This window comes from Lactuca virosa, chromosome 5, assembly GCF_052849685.1.
Source record: "Lactuca virosa cultivar CGN04683 chromosome 5, Lactuca_virosa_CGN04683_v6, whole genome shotgun sequence".
NCBI lineage: Eukaryota > Viridiplantae > Streptophyta > Magnoliopsida > Asterales > Asteraceae > Lactuca > Lactuca virosa.
This window is the reverse complement of record NC_136430.1, coordinates 333727217-333748793: the sequence shown is the minus strand read 5'-3', so window position 1 is coordinate 333748793 and position 21577 is coordinate 333727217. Positions and strand designations below refer to the sequence as shown.

Below are 21577 nucleotides of genomic sequence, written 5' to 3'. Positions count from 1 at the left end.
TTGTTATATTTGGTGGGGTTAACACAAATAAGTCATCTTACATGGATGTCCATATAATGTAGCCTTTCAAAAATCCATTTCGAATAAGCTATTTGTAATCCGATAATGGTCATAGGATGTTACGTAGGGTTTCTTTTGATATGTTGATACATGCCCATAATTATCGAAGAAAAATCTAAAAAAAGGCATCGTTTAGAAAGAGATTTCTACACAAGTCATCATGTCAATGGTGTGTTTTCATTCCCTTGTACCTTAGACCTAGTGCGCTTACCAAGGACCATAAGGTAGACATTAGGGTTTGGTGTTAAACATGCTCATTGCTTATACATTTTCGGCCGATCGGTCCATAAATGTTCCATTGGGTATGTTGCAGTCTATGAGATTTTAGGCTTGATGTTTACTGAGTGTTGTGTTTTGTTCTACATAAATTGAATACTCAGTTAGTTGTATCATATTATGTATTATTATGATGTGTGAAGTATGATCATTTTCAATTACGGAAACACCAAGTTCTATTACATAAAAAGTAAATCACATGACGGGTGTGTGACACTATGAAATCTAAATAACGATTCAATTCTACATAGACAAATGCTACGATTTTCCTGGGTGAGGGTCTATTAGTGGTGGTTTAATGACCTTCATCGTTTCCCATTTAGCGGGAGTTGAAGCGGATGCACTAGCTCTGCACATGTAAGTATGTAACGCTGACATGAAATGGAATAAACGAAACGGTGATGGTGTGTACCTCTATGCGTCGAAGTCATATCAATCGTATAAAAATATCTAGTGACGTAGTGGCCCCATTTATGAGAATTATCGGATACCCTACATTGGATCTCTACGTGTCAAAGTTTGATCGATTTGCAAAATTGAACAAGGTGGTATTGGCATTGCGAGATGAAGCTTCTATTTGGCGTTGGTGTTATGTTTTGGTGGGACAACATAGACAACATATCCTGAAGCTTTCAGAAGTAAGACGGACCTTGTCGTCGTATCTTCACATTAATTGTCTTTCCGACCCACTGGAATCCAAAGCTTGTGGGGTACCAGGATAGTCATACAAGTTCTTGATAAGTTGGACTAGAAAAAAAAAACCATGTGATGGTTTCGAAGAACGAAAATCCCTCAATGTCGTTAACGTCGTAGATAGTTTTGTTTTACATGACGAGAAGTCCAATTGCAATATGTTGGTTGAACTGTTAATTTAGATAAGAAAATGCAGTTTGTTTATGTATATATATTGATGAGTGTTCCCACATTGGTGTGTGAAGGATTCCAAGACGATTTTATAGATTTATCTTGTAGAGAGTTGGTCACCGGGCCTGGTAACGTTTGCCTGTAACCCAAGTGGGGGTATCAAAGTGGGTTGGATTATGATTTGGTCCAGTTTGGTTGGGTCTGGTGGTGTGTAATTTGACTTGCCCGTTCCAAGTCGAGAGCTGGTTCAAGTGGCTTGAGCGAAGGCTTTGGGTCTCTTGGAACCTAGAGAAGGGGGCAATGCGTTAGGCTGGCTTCACAGAGCTGCGACAACTCCTCGCTTCCGACAGTGGTAGGATTACAAGTCTTGGCTCTTCAGGCCCATATTGCCGACTAGTCCGATTCAAATGGACACCCACTTTTTAAAATTTTTACCTCAAAACATTTATTGTTTGTCCATTTTGTCACAGTGATGAGTCATACATAATAACCGTACCTTGTCCTGTTTCATCTCCTGATGAAAATATGTCATTAAAACCACCTGATTTTTGAGTCTCTTGGAACTTCCCGTATTGTTAACATGAATGAAACCCTTCAAAGGTCCTTATAGTACAAAAAGCCAGGTCCATGGTTGGAACTATGGGAGTGCGTTCACATGAAAACATCAGACAGCAAAGACTTTCAAATCTCTAAGCCTATTTTAAGCTAATTTTAAACATTGAACTGAGTATTGGAGGGGTGCGCCTGGCCTTGGCTGTAGTGTAAGACCAAGGCGACGCATGAAGAACCCCAGCAGCAAGCTACTGTAACGGGCCTTCCCCCATAAAAAATAAGATTAATATCGAGTGGGCCGATGGCCCACATATCAGATATTAAACTGATAAGAACAGATACTACACTTGATCTTAGCCAAAAGGCCGAGAAAGGTATGCTTCTTACAGCTGTGGGCTTCCCCTTTTGTACTCGCCTCCCTCTTGCCTGCTTCCTTCATTCACCCAATGTGGGAATTGGGATGCAGATTCTTTCACTTTCACTGCCAGCTCCCTTCCTGGTTCCTTCCTTCACAACAAAAACAACTTAAATATTATTCTTTTGCTTCTTTACTTTCTGTATATATTCAGATCAAACTTAGACTACTACTGCATATGCATATGTGTTTATGATTGCATTGCCTTTTCTTTTCTTATTTTTCTGTAGTTTAAATTCACTCAACACCAACAAACAAAACAAATTCATTTCATGTTGATAATTACTCAATTACGAATGACTCCTTCCACTCATGTACCTACTATGCTTTTCTTTTGTCCATTTAGTTTTATATCACATATCTATTAAGTAAATTAATAACTAAACACAATAACTAATGGGCAGACTCAAACTAATCAGATAAGTCCAACTTGTTAAAATCCATCCTATCAAAATACGTGTTTTTAATCTACATAATCCTTTTCACTTGTTTTGCTCATAAAAATCATATTATATCTTGAAACCATATAATTTTATAATCATATCCAACACATTTCTTACTCGTTTAAATACCTGACAAAAATTATTTTCCGGGCAACCGTTTCTTCGTTATGTCGTCCCGTTACCAGGTAACATTCAACCTTACATTATGCTTCCCGTAAGTGTTCACTATTCCTTTCCAAGATACTATCCGCTTTTTCAACCAACATGTCCTTCTCTTCTCATCGGCTTGCTATTTGGTCATTGCTGGTATCACACTATCTTCACCTCCTAACATCTTACAATCACTTCCAATTTGATTCTAACATTTATGGGGATGACTTTTACTGAACAAATATATTTAGAATAAAAAAAATGCTCAATAATAACATTATATTTGAATTTAGTTAATGGATGCAAAGGAAAAATCCATATTCAACAATCGAAACTCAATGCTCGCTCTTGTTTTACCATCTGTGATGTTTATTTCTCAATTGAATGTACATAGGGTGCTATAATCCATGTTCTAACAGCCTCACAGCATCATTTAAGCCGTCCATTTCAACTTTCAGGTAGTGGATATCAAGAGTCGGGTCTCCATTAATGGAACTCGAAACTCAAAACAAGCTTCTAAAATAAAAGAGTAACTCAACCGATTGCTGGGATGTAGTAATTCATGAAATAACTTGACTACTATCAACCCCCTTTGCTTCAAACTCCAAATGTCATCCATTAGTTCAATCTTCTCCTCTCATTCTATCTATATCTTGTTCTTTAATAAACAATAGGGCAGATCTTAAGTGCTTACGTCATCATAAGAATTCCTCTTACTCATAACTTGTTCCCCTAACATTGCTTTTATCTCATATTAGTATTACCCAGGTCAGACTTAATTTCACATATGAGGTTGTTAATTACTTTACCTTTATATCCCTACGGCCACATAGTTATAAATATAAGACATCATAAGAGGAGTTTAAATAGGTACAAGACGCATACTTTAAGTTCCACTTATTGGAAAATCTATTTAACTTATAATCGTGAAATAAACTTGAGTCTCAGATAACGTCAACGCCCAAATAGGCACAACACTTATCTTCGCCGAAAATCTGAAGTAGCAATGTACTTCAAACATCCTCGTTCATCAACTTTTACCTTTGAATGATTTCATCTTAAATCATCAATTAGCCAACCACTTAGCAATGATTTTTTATTTTAACCCACTAAAACTAATTGGTGGATAATGTATTACTATTAATGAGCTCCTCACCTTTGAAATTAGAGTGAAGAAAGAACTACTACAACAATGGGGAATATTAGCCGAAAGAAGGAATTCTGTGACACCATCAAAAATATCATTTTTCAGTAAATCCCATGATTTTTTTTACAAACCTAAAGGAAAAACCATCCAGGCCCGGAACTCTATCCCCTCTACATGAATAAACAACACTTTTAATTTCCTTAATCGTGCACGGAACTTCCAAACAATTGTCTTGATTTGAAGCAAGAGTGTACACTGTGTGCTACGTTTTTGAACTCTCCCACCTTCGGACCTGCTGAATTTAATTTATTACGAAAAAAAAACTTCTCACCAATTTGCGGATCCTCCTGGTAATCACAAACTGTTTTTATGCCACAAATAACAAGTTGCATGGTCTTTCAATTAAGAATACGATTAACGTACTTTGTGTTTCCCTCCCTTTCAATGCTCTATTAAATCTTAGCTTTTTGAATAACATCTAAAGTTTTCATTTTCTCATAATCATGAATTTTTCTCAAAATATTCAAACGGTCCCCGTGACTCTTGGAGTGGCATCTCCTTCAGGGGCGGAGTTCGTGGGGGGGCTGCCGGATGCAGCGCCCCCTCCAACCATTTTAATTGAATGTACCCATGGAATTATAAATTATATAACAAGTCCATATAGGTTGTGAGAAAAGCCCATTGACCCCCTTATGTTTTAATAAGCTTAAAATAATATGACGTGAATACTTATATCCAATATGATTAATACCGATTCACAGTTAAAAGAAAATGATGATAAAAGCTTTGAGTTACAATGCTTCTTTCAAATTTTTATTAATAAGATAAGATATATTTTAAATTTAATTGTATTCTTAACAACTTTTGTAATATTTAATTATTATATTATTATGATTGGTAAATTGGATTTTTTAATCATAAGGCAATCATAATAAAAAAGCCATAAATTTAATGGAAGATTTTCGAGAAATAACCAAAAATGAGGGGTGGTTTAAAGAAAATAACCAAGAAAAAACAGATTTCGGAAATTGACCAAAGGATCTGCAGAGCACCCTCTGCGGATCGATTAAAGCTTCTATGGATCCCTCTACAGCTCTGCGGAAATTGGGTTTTTTAATTTTTTAAATTTTTTTGTCATTTTTTGCGTTTTTTTTTGCGTTCATTTTCGTTTATTAATATTAATTTTTTTTAAATACACCAATACCTTATGTGATTATTATGTAAAAAAATTTACAAAAAAAGGTTAAAAATAATGAAATGTTTTATATAATACGTTTGTTACTGATGTATGTTTTCCATGTATTTGTACTGTTTTGTATTTTATGTTCAATGAAATAAAGTAGAAGTTAACTCAACTGGTTTCGTTAATAACCTAATACAAACCAAATACATATAAATAACGTAATACAAACCGGTGCATATAAATAACATAATTAAAATTATACAAATATTCCATGTTTTTTTATAAAATTACACACACCGGTATTCTGAATAATAAACATACTTTAAGTAGGTTACAAAACATACTTTAGAAAACATAAACATACAACCTTCATAATAAACATACGTTGAAATAAACTTCATTCATTCAAATCGAACCACGGAAACTTTGATCTGTTCTCGTATTCCGTCCATGGGTTTTCTGTTGCTTGTGTCCCTAAGTTGACTGTCACTTGCGTCCATTGGTTATCTGACTCTTGCTGCCATTGGTACTCGGTGCAACCCTGCCATTGGTTCTGTGGCTCTTCCTGCGGTTGGTATTCGGTCCCTTACGTCCATTGGTTATGTGGTTGTTGCTGCCATTGATGTTCGGTCTGTTGTGTCCATTGGTTGTCTGGTTGTTGCTGCCATTATTGTTCGGTATGTTGCGTCCATTGGTTCTCTGGCTCATGCTGCCATTGGTTTTCGGTCGCTTGCGTCGGTTCCTCTTTTGTCGCTTTTGTCCCACTCCATGACGCCCCAGTACATTTTTTACTTTTACTTTGGTTCTTTGGAACGATTTACTTACACGTCCTTGCATTATGAGTTGTGCTATGGCATCTACTACACCTTCTTATTTATGGTTCCTCACCTTGAGAGGGAATACAATTGGTGTTTTTTGGTCTACCGGCTTGACGTATTTCCATCATAGGAGGGTTAAAAACCATAAGGTCATCCAGAACCTCCCAATCACTAAGTTCTGAAAGAGGGTATACGGCATGCTCGTACGTTCTTCGATATGTTTCAATTTTATTAGCATCTATAGCCATATGCCCACAATGATCACTTTTCAAGTGCATTAAAACCATTATCACATGACCACATGGCAAACCAGTTAGTTGCCAATATCTACAAGAACAAGTCTTTTCCCTCAAATTCACTGTGACGCCACTTTTGAAGTCATGCACTTGATATGTTGTATTGTCAACACCGGATACCGACCATCCTTGAATCTCCTCTTTATTTTTTTAACCATATCTTCAGCCCACTTTGTAAGTATTGTTGTACTTTTTCTGTTAAAACAAACATATATTAATATATATGACACTTATCATATAATTTAAAATTAAACATAATCATTCCTGCAGCTATCCGCCGTTTGTAAAACAATTTCTGCATAAGTGCGCGAAAGAACTCAAGAAGTGGTAATATAGGCAACTTCCTTGCTTTATTTGATACAACATCCATGGACTGCACACTATTTGAGGTCATATAATCATACCTTGTGGTAGGGCAATACGCTCTGGTCCATTTCTCAAGTGGAATTTGACTGAGATATGTCGCTACATCATCTCTTATATTACAAAGTCTCCCCCAATAAAATTCAAACTCAGTGGTTTTGTAAGCTCTTACCAGCTTCCAAAACAAAATTGTTGTTTTTTTGTTTTTTCCAAAGGTGTGGACTATGTTTCCTATTAGATGAAAACCACACAATCCATGTTGAGCATTTGGAAAAACATTTTGAATACTTACAGCAATTGTGGGTGCTCTATCTGTGACCATTGTCAGACCTTCCACATCACCAATGCATTCATGTAGTTTTTCAAGAAACCATGTCCAAGAATCCGTAGTCTCTTTTGGGCAAATTCCATACCCAATAGGCAAGATCTGATTGTTTCCATCCATGGCTACTGCATGCAATATGGTGCCTTTGTACTTTCCCTTCAAATGAGCACCATCCATAATAATAACTTTTCTACAACACTCTCTGAAAGCACGTATTTGCAACAACAATATAAAAACCATTAATATATCAACAATATAATTTGTTTATAAACATTTAAGAAAATAACAAACATATTTAAAAATATATTACCGCGCATCCAATAGCGAAAAAGCAATACTCAAAACGATCCTCCGAATCAGTTTTTATGTACGCCACAGTACCAGGATTATGTTTCTTCAGATTGTGAAAATAAACTGGAAGTTTGGAGAAACATTCTTCGGGGGTCCCCATCATCAATCCCAGAGCAAATTCTCTAGCATGCCACGCTTGTGAATAACTCATATTTATTTGTAGCAAAGCATTCATATCTCTAATTATAGCATTAGGCTTCCAAACTCTCAAACTTCCTTGACCCATAATGTTATGTATTATGGTTCCCACAACTTCGCTATTTGCTTGCCTATGAGTTGGGTGTATAAGCAATGAAGAACATGTATGCTCATCATTAAACGTCTTAATTTCAAACATTTCTGTTCCTTTAATAAGAGATGCGTATAAACGCCAATGACAGTTTTCTTGCATACAAACAACCTGGTACCGAGATTTTGAAGAATTTTCAACCTTTATCTAAAACTTTTCTCTAACGGCTTTGAATTTAACAGCAAATGTTATCTCTTTTTTGGTGTTATAGGTTTGATTGACAATTAATTTATCATTCTGACCTAAACTATGAAATGGTCCAGGTTCAAGAATAGGTTCTGGACAATCAGGAATAGAAGGAATACAATACCATGGATTAAAGCAGTTTTTTCTTTACGTGTACTCATCATCCGACCACCCTTCATTTGATTTTTCTTCACATCTTCGATCATGAATTTCAGGAACTTCTCCAAGCTCGAACAAATTTTGACGTTGTAATTCAGTCATGCCCACTTTTGCTTCTTTATCATTATCTGATACAAAAGTAACATTATCAGATACAAATTTATCAGTAACCGAAACTTTTTTTTTCATCACCCACTGACACTTCATTTCCTCTTCCCCTTGAACGGTTTCCATCACATTGGCTTTCTCAACGACCTCTATTAGTTTTTGTTGGATTAAACTGGTTGATAACCACCGCTTGCTCTTCAGCTTCTTCACCTACCACCGTTAAATACAAATGCACCGCCTTCTTTGATTTAGACATTACATGTCTCAATTGAAATACATCAGTTTCATCTCCAAGCTCCATGACATACCCTAACTCCGGGTGTTTAAAAGACAAACATATGTGACTATTTAACACACATGCCTTACTTCTCACCATTTGTAATAACATTTTGTGGTCAATGTTAGGAGGAAGTTTTAAAACATAGTTTTTCACATTATTTATAACATAAACCTCTTCTTCATTAACTAACTGCCACAACCTCCCGTACACAAGATAATAAAACTCATTTTACAAATCACTCTCCACAAACACAATGAAAAAACAACTTCTACTGGTAATTGAAACTCACAAACTCACAAAAAACCACTTAAATACGTCTATAACTTGTATAACTGATCTGTAGAGGTGTACACTGATCCGCATAGGTGTACACAGATTCGCAGAGGTGTATACTGATCTGCAGAAAACAATTTTGCGTATTCCGTAACAGTTATGCAGAGCTGTACACTGATCCACAGAAAACAGTTCTATAACTGATCTGCAGAGGTGTACACTACCGATTTCCGCTAAGTGATGTGTCAAAAACCCCTTACTTGGACTTCCAACGTGGCACCTGACGTGTTATCTTCCCAATTATGCTATTAACTAAAATCCCGATTTGTACCTCATTCATTTCTTTCTAACCCCTTCGTGAAAAGTCGAAGCAAACACCCTCCTTTATATAATCAGCTTGTTCGATTCTTCAACACAATGTCTGCGAGCTCGCCTAATGCAAGAAATCGCCTCCAAGTTGCTCGTGTGTTTGTTAAAGACGATGTTAACAACTATGATTGCGATGTTCCAGCTAAGGATCGGACATGCTGGAAGCTCACTAACCCCGACAGACGTTTTTGGAACTCCAACAACAACTTGGTAAGCTTCGATCTAGTTTGATTTGTTAATGCAAGATTTTTTAGGGCTTCTTAAATTGCATTTGGTGATTAGTGATTATGTTTTGATGTTTTATTCATGTGGGTTCCATACAGACAAGACTGAGGAAATGTGATTACTTTGAATGGAAAGATGTTGCACTGGAAGATAGTTACTATAAAAACCTCATCTATTCCATGAAGCAGCAGTTGGATTCCAAAGAGGATCTTGGTGTCATAAAAAACTTGAGGACTAAGAATGTTGAGTTGGAGTTTCTCCTGAGTAAGGAGAAGAGTCTAGTAGCAAGCATGGAGAAGGGGATGTGTGATTCCAATAAGAGCATACCTATGTACAAGATGTTCGTAGTTGTTCTGGTTGTTGGGTATGTTTGTTTTGTTTTAAGTTAGCTAATTAGTGTTGGATGTGAAGCTTTTGGTGTAGCTGTTAGTGTAAGGTGTATGTATTGGGATGTGAAGTTTTTTTTGTATCTTTTGTAAAGTCAGCCTAAAGTGGTAATGTGCTGCATTTTGTATCTTTTGTAGAATCCCAATGACAATTGGTAATTAGCCTTAATGTAGCTGTTGTTGTACGTTTGTTTTGTTATATGTATTATCTTGTATTTTAACTTAATCAAACCTCTACTATACTAGTCTACTATTCCAAATAACATAATCAAAACATAAGAAAATATTCTTAAATCAATAATCATAATACAATCAAAGTCTACTATTCCAAATAATTTCTGCCATCCTATTACGGTAACTAAATTCCGTATCTCTAGGGGACTGATGTGTCTCTACTGGCACACCCGATGTAAGCATTTCCATGAACATGCACACATAAACTCCACAATCTCGTTTTTCTCATTCTTTTACTTTTTCCTGCTGCGTCACATGTTTAGCTTTAACGAATTCCATCTTAGTAGGTTTATGTCTATTGGGAAAATGGGCCCAATATGATATGTGGTCTAGTTCACTTAATATACTATCTCCCAACAATTTGAAACTATCGTCACCTGCATATGTTTTAAAAAAAACCACACCATTCGGCTGAATCATATATGCTCATTTTCCATGTAAGGAGATCCAAATCAGCCAAATACCAATGCAGGTGCGGTATGTTGATGGGAATTAAAACCTTCAAAAAAATGATAAGTTATTAGATATATACAAATTTAATATTATATGATATATATATAAATAAATATACTAACCCGATCAATATCCTTCCAATGTGGTCCATCAACCATCCTGGCTGCTACACGCCTCAAATAATGTTGTTTCCCAGGTTCCAAAGTCGTGCCTTCAGGATTAATCATCGTCCACCTACCAGCCGACGACTTTATTTCCTTGAGTAGGGACGTCCAGATAACCAAATGATGCGTGTTAGAAAAAAAACATTTCATTTCGTACAATTAATTATCCAACACTTTTGTAATATAAAATAAGGGATGTGTGGTGCCTCAGGGAGCAAGTATCGAGAGCCAATACCAAGTAAACTTGACCAAAATTCCCAATTCATATAAATACCTTTTAAAAGTTTATGCTCCAAAAATATCACTCCCATCTTCTTTCCCCACAATTTCCAAAATTCATTATCACTATCGAGATAACCGTCCAATAGTAATGGTCTTTTTTCTACATTATTGGACTTCTGCGGTTTTTTCCCTTTTCTGTTCTTCAATGGTTCCGTCGACGGAACCTACAAAATGAATATGTTAATTAATTTGGAACGATTATATACTATATAAATAGAAATTACTTAATTTTATACCTGTGTGTAAGGCTCCCTACAAAATTTTGATTTCATTTTTAACTGCCCTTTTAACGGTGTAACCGTGTTATCTTCAACTTCAACAAAAGGCGGTGGCGTCTGCACCTACGTATGGCCCGACTCGGGATCCAAACCATGATAAAATGCTTCCCCCGCATCCACATTTTCCATATCGTTCACACCAAATTATTTATCTTTTTCCCATTTATCCATTCTCTTCCCAAAGTGCTCGATTGTGGTTTTCAATTGAGTAACAACGCCAAATAACTTGTCTATTTTACTGTCTTCCGGAGGTTTGTGGTATGTTTCCTGAAAATGAGAGGCTGAGGTGTAATCTCCTCCCCAAAAATGAGAGCCTCTCCCTGAAACTGAGACAAGTGAGGTGATGGAGACCGCTGCTTAGGAAGACATTGTTGTTGCGGTGATGGAGACCGCTCCTTAGGAGGACTATGTTGTTGCGGTGGCGACTGCACTTTGTCTAGAGTCCAACTTACATAACGCATTAAGAATTGCAAATTGATCTCAACAGGCGTTGGTTCAAAAACACGTGGGATGTTATTTTCCTGCAAAATTAAAAAATTAAAATTGAGTATATGAAATTGTTGTAATTTTTAAACATGTATAATTAATATAAGGAATGTATAACTATACCACTGAAACGTCTAATATACGTAAACATTGCTCGAGAGATAATTGTGTTTTTATTCTCCATGCCCTCATTCTTGGAATTTCATTTTCTGTGTGATGCGCAAACCTCAAAGATTCTGGAAATGTCTTCAAAATCCATACCTAGTATTACGAGAAAAAATTATGCTTTGTCCAAACTTATAAGCACTTAAAAAATATAAGTAATTACACCTAAAACTAACCTTAAACGGAAGCTGAAAACCGGTCACCGTATACTTCATCCTCTTCGCGTAACCCACACTCTCATTATCTCGTAAATATCTATAGATTTTACCAAACCATAATTGTAATTGTGTTTCACTATACCTCCACAAATACGTACCCCATGCAAACCTGTCGTACTCATTATAATTAATATAAATCATCAAGTATTTATAAATAAATAATAAATAATAAATTTAATACATGTTCCAATTATATTGACTATCAGCTAGCTCATACACTGCCGGCGGAATGCACGTATTGTTGTCTCGTCCTATGAGACCTCTCAACAAAAACATCATTTGCATAACCATTACCACATCCTTATCGCTACACGTCGAGAATGCAAGCCCTTTTATGTAGTCTTCTAAATCTTTCGGTCGTAAATCTTCATCTCTCGCATTGGGGAACAACGATTCCTTAATGTTGAACTTGTGCTGACTTTTGTATTTATTATATAAACATACGGTCCAAATCTCAAACCGCCAATCAAACAAAATTCCGTTTCACCATATTCAACCACCCTGTCTTGTAACTCGAACTGAAACCTCCCAGCCGTGGCTACCTCTACATCACGAACCTCATGCAACATCATCAAGTAAGAGAGCATCGGGTCACCATTCGGGATTGGCATACCAATGAAGATCCCAAAAGCTGTCTCTCGAAATAATTCAACCCGCCTACTATTTAGTTTTGTGATGTACTTTTTCAACACAGTCCCCAACGCCCCTTTAAAAGTACATTATGCAGCCCATCCACTCAAACTATGTTGCAAAAGATTAAACATATATGCAAAAATTTCAAAAATTATACTGAAAAGTAACTTTAAATAGCATTGTACTTTTATTTTTATAACATTGTACTTATATATTGTTTTTTAGCAATTTTATGCAACAAAAATAATGTTTTTATTCTATAACTTTTTATACAATGGTCTACGTGAATAATTATCTTTCAAAATAAACTGTCCCTTTTTTATAACAAATTTACATAATTTTTATAGAAATGGTCTCATATATATTATAAATTTTACATAAATGGTCCATTTTAATAATAATTATAGAAATTTTCAATGTTTTTTTTAAATTATAGAAATAATTGGAAATCGATTTTAATATTAATTTACATATAATCAACATAAAATGATCTCAATATTCAATGGTCCATTTTAAGAGATAATAATCCATTTTAAGAGATAATAATTATAGAAAATCGAAAAAAAAAAAGATTCTGCAGTGGGGTTTATCGTTCCGCAGAGGGCTCCTCTGCGGATCTGTTCTTGAGCAGAGGGTCTCTGTGGATCTGTTCTTGACGAAAACCAGTGGAAAAATTGATTTCTTATTTCTTCGATTCCAGTCCTAACACCCTAACAAACATACATGTTTATATGTAACATTTAACCTATCAATTTCAAATTCATATAATCAATTTCTACTTCCGAGTTTATACAAAGATTAGGAAAAAAAATTGAAATATTACTTGAGTTCCATATCCATCGGATAACACATCGGAGTGCAGCTGCTCCAGGAATCGAGATCGCCCCGACATTTTCAGTTCGACGTCCAGGAATCGAAGACCGCACTAGTTCCTTCGCGAATCGACTGCCCTAGCCTGCTTCTGCGGAGCTGTGTAACGTAAAGGGGTATTTTTTGTGAATTTACAAATTTATCCCTGTAATTCCGCATAAAACTCGATTCCACGCAATTCCGCAGAGCTGCGAGGGATCCGTAGAAGCTTTAATCGATCCACAGAGGGTGCTGTGCGGATCATTTGGTCAATTTCCGAAATATATTTTTTCTTGGTTATTTTCTTTAAACCACCCCTCATTTTTTGTTATTTCTCGAAATTCTTCAATTTAATGTCTCTTATAAAATTTTAGACTATATTTTCATTGGGATATAACACTATATTTTAATATATTATTAGGACGTTAGACCATCAGCCCTGTTATTCTTAGATCCTGGCTTCACCCCTAATATCCTTGATCAATCTCACAAAGTCTTCCTGTAACAAATTCTTTTCACCATCCTTTTCCATTGTTTTTGTCTTTTTTCCCTAAATTTTGATAAAAACCTAACAAGGTTTTGTGTTTGGTTTTAAAAGGTCCTTAAACTAGTTTTTGTTCCTTTTAAAGATATAAACTCACAATTGACCTGTTATTAAGGGGAAGATCACCTTTTGTTCCGCGTTAACATATAAATTCAGCTAAAACGTAGATCACATGGCATATTTTATGCTACGTAGACGTTGACCTTTGACTCTCTTATAATCATTTCCACTTGTATTACATAATCTCTATTTCTTTTTTCAACCCTCCTGTCGCCGCCTCCTCTTCTTCTTCTACACGCCACCCTTTTTCCTCATGCCGCCCTTCTCCTCCATTGCAATGACTCTTTACTCCTCTCTGCTCCTCTAATTCTAAATCTGGCCCTTGTTCTTTGATCTTTAAGCTACATCTGCAAATCGATTCTGACCTGCTCATCATCTATTTCTTATAATCAATTCCACTTGTATTACATAATCTCTATTTCTTTTTCAACCCTCCTGCCGCCGCCTCCTCTTCTTCTGCATGCCACCCTTTTTCCTCACGCCGCCCTTCTCCTCCATTGCACTGACTCTTTACTCCTCTCTGCTCCTCTAATTCTAAATCTGGCCCTTGTTCTTTGATCTTTAAGCTACATCTGCAAATCGATTTTGACATGCGTATCATCTTATTTTCTTTGATCCACACATGATGTTTAGAGAAAGGGGGAACTAAAGTTGCCATGTTTTTCAATTTTTACCGAACACGAAAATATGAAGCCTGTTCATCGTCTTTACACTCCAACCCCCTGTTTTTTTTTCTTCCATTTCCTTTCATTGAAGACTTGGTAATCAACTGATGGAGGGAAATGTAGAGATAAGCAGAAGGAAATGGCAAACACACCCCCTCCCCACGCACATCGTCACGGTTCTTGAAATTTGAAGAGTCACATTCGTAATTCATTCACATTATGGCCGGCGGGTATTTTACCTCTTTTAATGGAGATGTGCTCCTTAAATATCTCAACTTTTCTTAAGGACAGGGTGAGAGTAAATGAGAGGATGAAAACGGAAATACACACATACAATGTGTGTGTTGGGTTTCATCGATTTTGAGTTTGTGTGGTAATGGAGAAGTAAATTCTTAAATTATTGTAACATAATTTCTTGAATTGATAAACTGAGAGGATGAAAAAACGGACACACACACATACACATACACTGTGTGTGTGGTTTTCATCGACTTTACAACACCAATCAGTTTAACCCACTAAATCGATTTGAGAGAACATTCCATCACAAATCATCCAAGCATATAATCAAATGAAATCGGAAACTTGAATGCTTTTTAATGGCGGTGGAAGTGGGAAGAGGTGAATGGTGATGATTTTCAATTGATGCAAACCATGGAAGATTGTGAGAGGAAATTAGGGCCCCTTTACCGCAGAAAAGGGAGAAAGGGGAAAATAGAAGGGTGGACACGGTGGTGGAAGGGGAGGATTTAAGTATAAGAAGTCAATGTATATTCAACAATCATGACCGATAAATTGGTAATTTTAAGCAAAATAGTGTTTTAGACGGGTAAAATTTCAAGTTTATGGTCTAAGGGGTAAAAAAAAAAGGTAAATGATCATTTAAAACCAAAACTGAAACTTTAATGTGTTTTTATATCGGTAACCCTTCATTTTTTTTTCAAACAACACCTGTTTGCTTGTGTTAACCGAATATAAGGGATGATTCTAAGAATTTATAACAACATCGTCAAAATCATCCCATTTCATCCAAGAATTATACAACTTGAAAGGAATGGTATGTAATCTGCCACCACATGTTTGAAAAGAACGGGTCTATAATCTGAAATTGATCTCTCCAATGCCATTGATATAAAACCCGAAACATCTACAGGATTCTCAAACACTAAAAATCTTTTCAATTTGCTAACTTTTCATCATTATCACTAATTTGGGTAAAATTATACCCACTCATAGAAACATTAAGTGACCCGTATTATGAATGAAATCATTAAATGAATTATCATAGCTTAAGAAAAAACCAAACCTACCCTGTCGAATGGGTCTCTAACTTCATTAAAGTCTCCAATAATATTAAAATATACACCAAGATTCTAGAAAGACCAGATGAGCTCCCACAGTGCCTTCTTTCCCTTTTCATCACGAGGATTGTACACATTGATCATCAAGAATTATAACTTAGGAAACACTCACTCCACCTCGATAATGATAATGTATTCCTTACAAGTAACTATGTCCTTTACAACCACCGAAGGATCCCAAATGCATAGTAATACCCCTTTCCTTAAATAATCTTTAATTTTACAAGATCTAAGGGACCATACATGTTTATGAATCCCCAAAAATATAACAATATGCTCTTTACACAACTTCATGTATTTATTCCATTTAAAAGTGCTCCTAATCCACAAACATTTAAAGAGAAATAATATTCATGTATCCATCATGTTTTCTCTCAAGAATATAAGAATGTATGATTTACACCATTTCAAATAAATCTGGACGTGGCTGAGTAGAAGGATGAATTAACCGGCTTATCCAATGAATTATCAACACAAAATCATGCTCCTCGATTGTGGATTGCTTTTGGAACCCCTCGACAACAACATAATGAAATAGACCCCCATCAAATCCTTGTGGTTTCGACATGGATTGAGATAAGCTTCCATCTTCATTGATATTATTTGACTTTATTTATCCTTCCTTATTGTTAGTTACGTGTTTCAGAATGACCATCTCTTTCTAAGATATTTGCTAGTCTGAATTAGTATTATCATCCTCAAAACACATGGCATCCCTCTTATGTATACCTTTTTTTCCTACTTGTTTTGATCCACCTCTATAAATTTTATCCAAACTGTTAGTGTTTGCTTATATGTAGGTTAAACAACCTCGACAAAAACATCCTCCTCATTTTCACTCGCATCCTCACCATCAAATGGGTCATTGTATTCTTCTTGTAGACTTATATCATCCACATTCTTCTAAATGTTTGGAACACACCATCTAATCAATTTCACGCACACTGTATACTTCACCACTTCAATTACCACCGTAACACACTTTGCTATTTTTGTGATTTTATGTTGGTTTTTACACACAATCGTCCATTAAATGTGTCTTTCTTTTTTATCCCCATCAATAAACATAGCTTCACCCTAAGAACTTGCAATTTTCTTGAACACAACAGATGTATAAGCACACAAAGGAAGGTCCTCAATTTCAAGTCACGCCATCCTTTAATCAACCAAAAAGTTATTTGATAACAAACTCATCTCCTTAAAGTACCAATATACTCTTCATATTTTTTGAACTTAATGCAAGGATTTTGAGACTTAAATTCAATTCACACCAACATGCCACCAATATAGTTAACTTTAATCATATTAAATCATTCTTCACTCCACACCTTATATAAGTTTTCAATGAGTTTCACATTTCGAACACAACCAATAACCATACATGACAAGTCAAGAACAATTAAGAGATAATTTTGATCCAAAAATCATTATATGTTCATGTTGACTACATGTCTCCCCTTCTCCCCACCGACATTGAGGCAAAAGATTTTGAATTCCTTTCCTCGACTTGAGTTTTCTTACCATATAAATGTACTAGTAGTCTTGGTTGACCTGTATGGGTTGACTTCGTTTTCTATTTCCTTATAAACATTGCGGACCAAGGAAATAAAAAAAATATCCCAATTGATTTGGTGCAAAAGTTTTGAATCATACATTATTTATTAGGTGAATATCCGCGCGTTGTACAAAATAAAATTACATAGTTAAAAGTTTGGAAAATACATGTTAAAGATAATTATGATATTGATAGTAACAATGAAACAAAATTTTCTTACACTTGATTTTTATAACATATTTGTGACAATTTTAAATCATATTATAACATCTAATAAAATCATATTTATTAATTGCCGCTACTCGCGACTGATTTTTGAACAAAATAAAATATGAAGTTAGATTTAGTGTTGCTTTTGAGCAGTATCATTATTTAATTTAGATATTAGTTTTTGACCTTTGTAATGTAATGTCATAAATAACTTTATGTTATTTATAACTAGTATTATTGTAAATTAATCAAAAGTCATTATTTAATTTAGATATTAGTTTTTGACCTTTGTAATGTAATGTCATAAATAACTTTATGTTATTTATAACTAGTATTATTGTAAATTAATCAAAAGTCACTTATTAGGGAAAAAATATTATCTTAAATAATAATTTTAAATACTTTTAGTTAAATTGACATGTCAATTTAGGTTTTACATTTGGAAAATTTAAAATAAATTAAAAAAGTAGTAATTTAATATTTTTAAGTTTATTCAAAATTTTTATTTATATTTTGGATTTGATATGATATTTAAATGTTATTTTATTTATATTTTGGATTTAACATTTTAAGTATATTATATTGATAATTCAAAAAAATCTACCATTAATATGATCATATTTCACATTTAATAATATATTTAAGCTAATATATTAGATATATTAGGTTGAAATTGGAAGAGTTTTGGGTGGTTCAAATGCATGTTGTGCTTGAAAATATGCATATATTATTATAGATATATAGATAGATTATCAATGTGCAAGAATATGACAAAAGTAAGTTACTCCCTGACAACTTCTTAGCCATAGAAGCATCAACCACTACACCGTATTTTTCACATATCTTCCACATACCCTTCATTTCCAAATCCCCATGAAAATTTTTAATAGAATTCATGAAAGGCAAATTTCCAAACTTCTTTAAATTAGCCTTCTCATTTGATTCTGTTTTCTTTCCAAACATCCATTGACAATCTACATATCTTACCTAATGGGGTATGGGCGTCAACCCAAGTAATATCAAGCCAACTCAAGCAATATCAGGCTGCCAAAAAAAACATCCCGGTAAAAAACCACAAAAACGGTATTCAACCTATTCAACCTATAAAGTAACATCCTAGGAAACACGGAAAAGGGGTCAAGCATATTTTACTTAAAAGGGTGTCACCGTTGCAACCTAAGGACCAAGGCAAGACTCGGGATGAGAGGCATTGGACTGGTTTTAGTCATGACTATAAAACGAGGCTCCATCTGTTCATAAAGGGTAAGTAATCTCAAGCAAATTGACTCCACCCAAAATTTATCATCGAACATGACTTCTAACTTTGGCATCAGAGAGTAATACCGGGGTCCCTCCCCGGTATAGCTTTCTAACCTATCTTTGTCAACCCTGCGTGTTACCAGGAATGGTCGTTGCAGGAAGCATGCATTAGGATTATCCGACACGATTCTCGTTGACCTTCGCACTGAATCCACCTCGAATGCAGCTAACAATCCCCCCTCCCCCACCACATCAAAACGCTATAGGTTAGGTCAACGCTATTTTTTTTCAAAACGTTGCACAATTAACATTGTATGTGCTTTACCATTTTGAACCGCAATCATCTTTCATTTCCATCTAACACTTGAAAATACTATATCTCGACGAGTGCCTCCGAGATGTTTACATATAAAAATGTTCTATATAAGTTGAAGTGCAAAGTTTCTCATAATTAATTGTGTTCTATTTTGTATTATTTAAATAAAAGGTATGGTGTGTGAAGTATAATTATTTTCAATAACATAAACAATAAATCAGATTACATATAAAGTAAATCGACATTGCGAGGTGAAGCTTGTATTTGGCGTTGGTGTTATGTTTTGGTGGGGCAACATAGACGACTTCTCCCGAAGCTTTTAGAAGTAAGAGGGACCTTGTCGTCATCTCTTCACATTAATAGTCATACAAGTTCTTGATAAGTTGGACTAGAAAAAAAAACCATGTGATGGTTTCGAAGAACGAAAATCCCTCAATGTCGTTAACGTCGTAGATAGTTTTGTTTTACATGACGAGAAGTCCAATTGCAATATGTTGGTTGAACTGTTAATTTAGATAAGAAAATGCAGTTTGTTTATGTATATATATTGATGAGTGTTCCCACATTGGTGTGTGAAGGATTCCAAGACGATTTTATAGATTTATCTTGTAGAGAGTTGGTCACCGGGCCTGGTAACGTTTGCCTGTAACCCAAGTGGGGGTATCAAAGTGGGTTGGATTATGATTTGGTCCAGTTTGGTTGGGTCTGGTGGTGTGTAATTTGACTTGCCCGTTCCAGTGGAAGTCGAGAGCTGGTTCAAGTGGCTTGAGCGAAGGCTTTGGGTCTCTTGGAACCTAGAGAAGGGGGCAATGCGTTAGGCTGGCTTCACAGAGCTGCGACAACTCCTCGCTTCCGACAGTGGTAGGATTACAAGTCTTGGCTCTTCAGGCCCATATTGCCGACTAGTCCGATTCAAATGGTCACCCACTTTTTAAAATTTTTACCTCAAAACATTTATTGTTTGTCCATTTTGTCACAGTGATGAGTCATACATAATAACCGTACCTTGTCCTGTTTCATCTCCTGATGAAAATATGTCATTAAAACCTCCTGATTTTTGAGTCTCTTGGAACTTCCCATATTGTTAACATGAATGAAACCCTTCAAAGGTCCTTATAGTACAAAAAGCCAGGTCCATGGTTGGAACTATGGGAGTGCGTTCACATGAAAACATCAGACAGCAAAGACTTTCAAATCTCTAAGCCTATTTTAAGCTAATTTTAAACATTGAACTGAGTATTGGAGGGGTGCGCCTGGCCTTGGCTGTAGTGTAAGACCAAGGCGACGCATGAAGAACCCCAGCAGCAAGCTACTGTAACGGGCCTTCCCCCATAAAAAATAAGATTAATATCGAGTGGGCCGATGGCCCACATATCAGATATTAAACTGATAAGAACAGATACTACACTTGATCTTAGCCAAAAGGCCGAGAAAGGTATGCTTCTTACAGCTGTGGGCTTCCCCTTTTGTACTCGCCTCCCTCTTGCCTGCTTCCTTCATTCACCCAATGTGGGAATTGGGATGCAGACTCTTTCACTTTCACTGCCAGCTCCCTTCCTGGTTCCTTCCTTCACAACAAAAACAACTTAAATATTATTCTTTTGCTTCTTTACTTTCTGTATATATTCAGATCAAACTTAGACTACTACTGCATATGCATATGTGTTTATGATTGCATTGCCTTTTCTTTTCTTATTTTTCTGTAGTTTAAATTCACTCAACACCAACAAACAAAACAAATTCATTTCATGTTGATAATTACTCAATTACGAATGACTCCTTCCACTCATGTACCTACTATGCTTTTCTTTTGTCCATTTAGTTTTATATCACATATCTATTAAGTAAATTAATAACTAAACACAATAACTAATGGGCAGACTCAAACTAATCAGATAAGTCCAACTTGTTAAAATCCATCCTATCAAAATACGTGTTTTTAATCTACATAATCCTTTTCACTTGTTTTGCTCATAAAAATCATATTATATCTTGAAACCATATAATTTTATAATCATATCCAACACATTTCTTACTCGTTTAAATACCTGACAAAAATTATTTTCCGGGCAACCGTTTCTTCGATATGTCGTCCCGTTACCAGGTAACATTCAACCTTACATTATGCTTCCCGTAAGTGTTCACTATTCCTTTCCAAGATACTATCCGCTTTTTCAACCAACATGTCCTTCTCTTCTCATCGGCTTGCTATTTGGTCATTGCTGGTATCACACTATCTTCACCTCCTAACATCTTACAATCACTTCCAATTTGATTCTAACATTTATGGGGATGACTTTTACTGAACAAATATATTTAGAATAAA

General features: G+C 35.4%; 2 non-coding genes across 2 annotated transcripts; both read right to left on the bottom strand.

Moving 5' to 3' along the window:
- Positions 1-1933: 1933 nt before the first annotated feature.
- LOC145118222 (U2 spliceosomal RNA) lies at positions 1934-2130 on the bottom strand. The gene has a single exon (XR_013713187.1). It is a non-coding gene; the product is annotated as a U2 spliceosomal RNA (small nuclear RNA).
- Positions 2131-20493: 18363 nt separating this feature from the next.
- LOC145118221 (U2 spliceosomal RNA) lies at positions 20494-20690 on the bottom strand. Its single transcript, XR_013713186.1, has one exon. It is a non-coding gene; the product is annotated as a U2 spliceosomal RNA (small nuclear RNA).
- Between the last annotated feature and the right edge of the window lie 887 nt (positions 20691-21577).